The sequence below is a fragment of the Merops nubicus genome, unplaced genomic scaffold (assembly GCF_000691845.1).
Source record: "Merops nubicus isolate BGI_N331 unplaced genomic scaffold, ASM69184v1 scaffold49070, whole genome shotgun sequence".
NCBI lineage: Eukaryota > Metazoa > Chordata > Aves > Coraciiformes > Meropidae > Merops > Merops nubicus.
The window spans coordinates 1-6,723 of record NW_008584475.1 but is presented as its reverse complement, the minus strand read 5'-3'; positions in this window follow the sequence as shown (position 1 = coordinate 6,723).

The following is a 6,723-nucleotide window of genomic DNA, read 5'->3' as shown; positions in this document are numbered from 1 at the left end:
TCTCGGATTTTTGGACAGCCCGGCTGTTTGGATCTGTTTGCAGGAGGTCAGCCGGATTGCAGTATTTTACCGTCTTATCAGCAAAAAGATTAAATTTCCCTTCGTGGTTAAAGAGCTCAGCCCCACTCTGAAGGAAAATATAAATAAAACCGCCAACACAATCGCCCTAAGTAAAAAGCCCCGCAGCGTGCCGGCGCTTGCCCCCCAGCCCGGGAGGCTGCTCCCCGGTGACCTCTGCACTGCCGGCCCGCCGGCCGCTCTGGGGATGTCACCCACATCCTCCTCCTCCTCTGTGTGCAACATGCCCCGCGAGGTCCCAGAGAAGGGCTAGAGCCAGCGGGTGAGCGAGGGCTGAAGGAGGGCCAGTCGGGTTGTGCCTCCGAGGCAGGGCTGCTCCGGTGGAGCCAGGACCATCCCTGTTCGGACGAAGCCAGTGCTGATGAAACGCTTGTGCTCTCTGATACAAAAGTAGATTTTAATTTGTTCTTATTTTTGTTTTTTTTTTCAAAGCCACAGAGGAGTAGAGAAGTGCTTATGTGCTCACTTTGTTCCCTAGAAATTCACTCCGCCCCTCTCCATTCCCGGTCTCTTCTGGCCCACGTGTGTGAGGACACCAGAGAGGCTGCCCTGCCTTTCTCAGGTGTGAGACTGGGCTGGACAGGCTCAGAAACTGGTGGTGTTCTAAGAAATCTCATCTCCCATCTGTTTTCTGTTCCTTTTTCATCACTTCCCCAGTGCTCCAACCAGCGCCGCGGCCCCAAGGGCCAGATTCTCACCTGCCTCCTGCCACAGCTAATTCCGGACACCCGGACAAAATGGGAGTAAATGCACCAGGATCACCCATGGCACAGGCTGCTGCCACCCTCCCTGGTCACTGCACGGATGTGTGTGGCCAGCACATAAAACAGTGGAGGCCTTGCTGAGCTGGGGAAACGTGCTTCCAGGGTGACTGTTTGAAAAGAAACTTAGAAATGTGAAGTTTTTTTCCTTTCCGAGTAATCTTTTGCACACGCTGATGCAAGGATGGATTTAAGCACTGCTTCCTTCCTGTGCCGGCAGCCAATCTGTCGGATGTGCAGGACTGTTGTGCTGAGTTCTGAAAAGGTATGAATCTACCTGGCTCCGAGTAAAGATTTGTTCATTTTGAAATGAAAATTTTGATGGTATGGCAAGGATCTATGCAAAGAAATAAACAAATGTGCTGGCAAAAAGCCTGTACCTAATGATGCTCACAAATCTGAAAAATATCCCTACGCTCTCCATAAAACAGTCAGTTTGCAAAACTTTAACGATAACTTGTTATTTGGGATTTTATATGAAATATTTACATCTGAATAAACATTGACCAGCAAACAGAGTAGGTTTTCAATCATTTTTAAATTTTTAAAAGCTGGAAAATTTACATCACGTAGAGCAATGTGCCAATAGTTGGTAGCCCTGTTACTAATGTTAGTCGTTGGGGTTCTTAAACACCAGATCTACTGTGTGCACAAGGATGTGTCTGCAGCCTCCTCCAGAACACGTCTGTGGGTCTGTACTCAGAGCTACTGACCTGCAGTGGTCCTGGCCAGGCCGGTGACACCTCCTGGCACGTCCCTGCGTACAAGTTACCACATTCACCTCTGTGGCACTGGAAACCTTTTACAATGCTAAAGTCTGTCTTTTCATTATGGGAAACTTAAGCACAGGTCTAGGAATATAGAGGTACGCAGGTGTAATTAATCTTAAAATATCTTTCATTGTTCCAAGTCTTGCAGAGTTAGTGCTGGCATTTTACATGAAATGAGCATTGTCTTCACCCACAGGTTCTCTGATCCCATGAACAGCCACCCATAGTCAGCCTGAGGCCACCCACAAACTTCATCTGACCTTCAGATCAGTTCAAATGAAACAAGCCTAAGGGATGCTCTCCAGCAGCTGGAGAACCTGTTGAGGCCCCAAGGCAGGACAAGCACTTTGCAGGGCTCACAGTGGCTTGGGACACTCATTCGTGCAGGTATCTGGTACCAACACATCACAGGGAGAACCTTTGGCTCCACACCATAGCAACCCACCTATGCATCAAAAAATCCCTTCTTTTAGCTGACATTAATATTTAAGCAAAAGCATGCAGGCACCATAGTGTGTCAGACCAAACCAACCACCCTTCTTATGGCTCAGTTCCAAGAAAACGAGTGTCAGAGCTGTGGGACCTGGGGGAGGGTGCCAATGCTGCTGATACTTGACTGAGACAGGCTGGCTCTGACCCAGGCTCCTTCCCCATTCCCTCTGCCCTTCCTCATGGAGCAGGGGAGCTAAGCTGCTGTGTCCAGCTCAGGCAACTGCTGCTGGGTTTAGCTCCAGCCAGTAAATCCTCTGCAGAATTTCAGGGACCTTTTCTATACCAGTTTTGCTAGTCGCAGAAAAATGTTTCTGGAGGTTTTCCCAGGATTCTCAATATAAATGCTCAGAAAGCATGGGATATTAATAGAGAATAGAAGTTATTTATTTATACTGTGATGTTTAAACATTTAGGTTTTGCTTTCAGACATTTCCAGTACCAGGGGAAAAAAAAATAAAAAAAAAATCAAGGGTGGCAGGTCACTGAGAAATGTAAGTAGCATGCACTACATCCATTGCCATGGTGTGGCAATGTAACCTTAGACCCTCATCCTGGTGGGCAAAACTAGAGTGAATTAAATGCATTAGGTGCCTCAGTACAACTATCCAAGCCTGGTTCTATTCCTTAAAGAAAACACACAGCACTATTCACGTGTGTTTGCAAGATGTGAATTTCCCCACCCCAGAGACACCTGGGTGGAACAGGGGCTGGAACAAATAACCTGAACACTTTCTGTGAACACTGGCCAATGCTTAAGAACAATTTACTTGGTGCCCCAAAAGCTGCAAATTTTTATTCACAAGGAAGTTTATACATCTTTGCTAAAAGAGGATATGAAAGCAGATATAAAAAAACAGGAATCAAAGTATAACAAATTAAACAAGGAAACATCTGTGGCAATCGGTATAAGCCAAAGTGCCCTGTAAGAAAAGTCAGCTGTATGGAGCACTACCAGCAAAACACTCACAAACAATAAAATGGAGATTTTTGAAGTTCACCTTTGATACAATAAATTCTTATAATTGATTACTATGTGCAATAATTAACTGTTACTTAACAGAGAGGGTAAAAATGTCAATAACTGTGGAGTAAAATATTCCTGGTTCATATCTGTAATCAAACTAGTTGATGTAAATATATAATCATGGTCATATAATAATAAAGGTGTAGGTTAAATACCATCTGCTAAATATAAAGATTTTTAAATTACCAAGTCTGAACACTTGTATCTAATAATTTTAAAGGGATCAGCTGGAAACTCTTCAAAGGCTTCTGGCTAATCCTTAATATGTCTTCAAGAAATGTGAAAGTCTTCTGAAGGCTTGGGAGGAACTTTGGTGGCAGGTCTTTAAAATGTACACGGGATTGCCCTATATATATAATAAAAGGTCAACACTTGACATGTGTCAGCAAAGAGATGAAGGATGGAAATATGCTCAGCACTAACTAACATTACTGCACCGGAAGCAATTAGTTTTTAAGTTTCCTCAGCAATGCTCACTATGAAGGCTCTTAGATTACCATATCTAACTTACAACAGTGCTGTAAACCTATACTGAGCCCTGATCCCCAACAAATGTCTATCAGGAAAATTTCCACACCTCCATTCAGAAACAGAGAACCCAACACTTTCTGTGGTAGTCTGCCCACAACATGTGAAGTCAGTGGAGATCTGACCAAACCGTGCAGGAAGGGAGGACAGAGGAATGGCTGACTTGACTACTGAAGCGATTGCATAGGAAGAGCCCTGTTCACTGCCCCAGGGCTCAGCAGATTAGAAAACTGTAATATACTTTAAAATATTTTGATCTGTAGGGAATCGTAACGCTCATTCAAACCAACAGGTATCAAGAGTGGTGCGGACCTCTGCAAGGTGGAGGAGGCTGCTGGAGGAGACCCAGGTGGGACAACAACGCTGAGCTCTTGCAGGAGGGAGGTTTGAACTGAAAGACCTGGGAGGAACCAGGGCTACGTATCGAGCCTAGCTTTAAACTGAGCGAAGCCACACTTGCCAACAGCCACCCAGCACTGGCTGCCCAGCACCACGAGATCAGTTAATGTGGAGCTGGTGGGTCTGAGAAAAGCACTGGGAGACCCCAGCAAGGAGGAGGGAAAACCACAACACTGTGTACTGTGCCAGTTAAAACTCAAAATAAAATTTGTGACAGTGACTCCATGTGTTAATCACGTATGTGAAACAAGTCCCTGCACTGTACGGCAAGTCTTGATAAAGCAACTAAAGAAATGGATATTCTGGGAACCACTGAGGCTGGGCTGTAAGTCACACTGACATCAACGGGCTTCTGTAAAGCAGCATGTCCGTGTGGTTTGGGGATCTGATACTGGAAAATGCTTCTCACAGCATATCAAAAGAATATTTTTTTTTTTAGGTACACATAATAATGAAGGCCTAATTGTGGTTAAAAGGAAGCTAGGCAACAAGAATCATAATTCAGTTAGATTTTTTAACAGTACAAAAATTAACCCTAACGAATGAATAGTAATTATGCTCGATTTCAGCAAGGCAAATGAGGAATGAGAGAAACATGGGCCAGAATTGAATATAATGAAGTGATAAAAGAAATGTTTTCTAAGCAAAATAACAATGGACCTATTTCAGCAACATGATTAATTTTGATGTTCACGGGATTTAAGTGTATGCTTAATATCCTTCCTGAATGGATATGGAATTTTAAGGCAGGTCTATGTGCTTCATTGAATTGGGGCATCTGCCTTACACAGGATAATTACAAAATTAAGCAGAAAAACAAACAGAGAAGGAAAGAGAATCTGATTTGTACAAGGCAAGAAAACAGACTATGGAAAAAACAAAATTTTGAAATTAAAATTTTACACAGAACATGTTAAGATTCAATGTTTTAAGTTACATAAAGAAATAAGACAAATAAAAATTTCTGAAAGCTCTTAATGCAAAATCCACTAACAGATTAGTTAGGTATTAAAATTACATCTGATTTTTGTTTGACTTTTCATAAGGAACAGTGAGAACACTTTCTTTTCTCTGGCAGAAAAGAAATATGAATAATAAAGGGAACCACAATCATGCTTTTATGAGAAAATTGCTTTCTTATAGGAAACTTTGACTTTTCTGAGGAGAAGGGTATAACAAAACCCCAAACTTCCACTCTCTCCTTTTGGGATGCAGTTCCAAGCTTTTGCCACAGGATAGGCTCCACCTCCTCCCCACTGTGCAAAAACTTACAGCATAAAAAAACCAAACCCTGAAGTAACAACACCCCCTCCTACAACCCCTCTGTCCTGCCCTCCCCAGTGCCCTCGGGACATAAAACCAAACTGGTCATATGAAACTTTAGTGATTCTTTTCTCTTGGGAATAAGAACTTGTGAAAAATTAATGTTTTCCAATGCCGTTTAAAATGTAGTATTTAATGTGAACCTCTCATTTTCTGTGCCCACTGATGATGAGGATGTGATCTTCATCTTCCTCATCTCTTACCTCCATTTTTTTACTGTTACCACTTTCATTTGCTCTTAAACTAGACAATAATAGTTATGGACTAAGTGTCAAGATTTCTTATGACCTTAGTGGCAAGCACTACAACAACTGTATCCTGATCCAGATGCTATTGACATAAAAGTAGGATGTAGTTACAAATAATAATAATAATTGTAATAATTATCATAATGATGGTTATGATAATAATAAATAATATATGTCCTCAACCGAGATATCTTTATCATTGCAGAACATCAAACAAGTGTATGATAAAGCACACAGCAATGATACAAGTAACACTGAAAGGCACAGTATTCTTATTAGGGTTTGACAATGAAAAAAAAAAACCAAAACTGTGGCCAACTTCAGGAAAAACTTCACTGATAATTTAGTATCAATCTATTATTATCCAACAGATGCTCTCTCTAACATTTCTAACCTAAAAATCGTATGTGTCTATGTATACACATATTTCATAGGGAGCACACAAAGCAAGCCAGGGCAATGCTTGGTCTCAACTTCTTCTGAAGTGGTTAAACACTGATGTTCTGGGTACTAACTGATTAACCTGTGAAATTTTAATAGAAGGTACAAGACCGAATAACAAAATAAAGAGTAAAGAATTCTCTCCTCCCTCCTCACAGCCCTGGGCTGTGTTCTCCATATGGCCAGAAGGAAAAGCCGTCTCCCATTTGCCCACCAAACCACATATTTAATCCATGTGCTTATGTCAAACTTAATTACAGCACATTTGGCATAAAATAACAATCCACATCCTTGGAGAGGGGAACTTAAGTAGTTAATATGTGTGATTGAATGAAAGTGCTTTGCTGAATGTTTATGAGAAACCCAAGACGAGTGAAATGTGGTGATATTTTAACCATTTAAACCCCAGCTCTCCTGCCCCACGCAGGAGCCCCACGTTGTCCCCCTGGCACCTGCCCAGCTGCCCTGTGCTCCAAAAGAAGCCTTGCACCAAGAGCAGTGGTCCTGTACATAAACCTGGCCAAGCCTCACCCAACGAGCTCACGGTCCTCTTCACAACAATGTCACGTTACTACACAGGGGAGACTTTGATACCTGCTTGCACCCCTATTTGATGCCGGACAGTTTTAGATGACACAAAACTTTGCCACAAGAAGCTG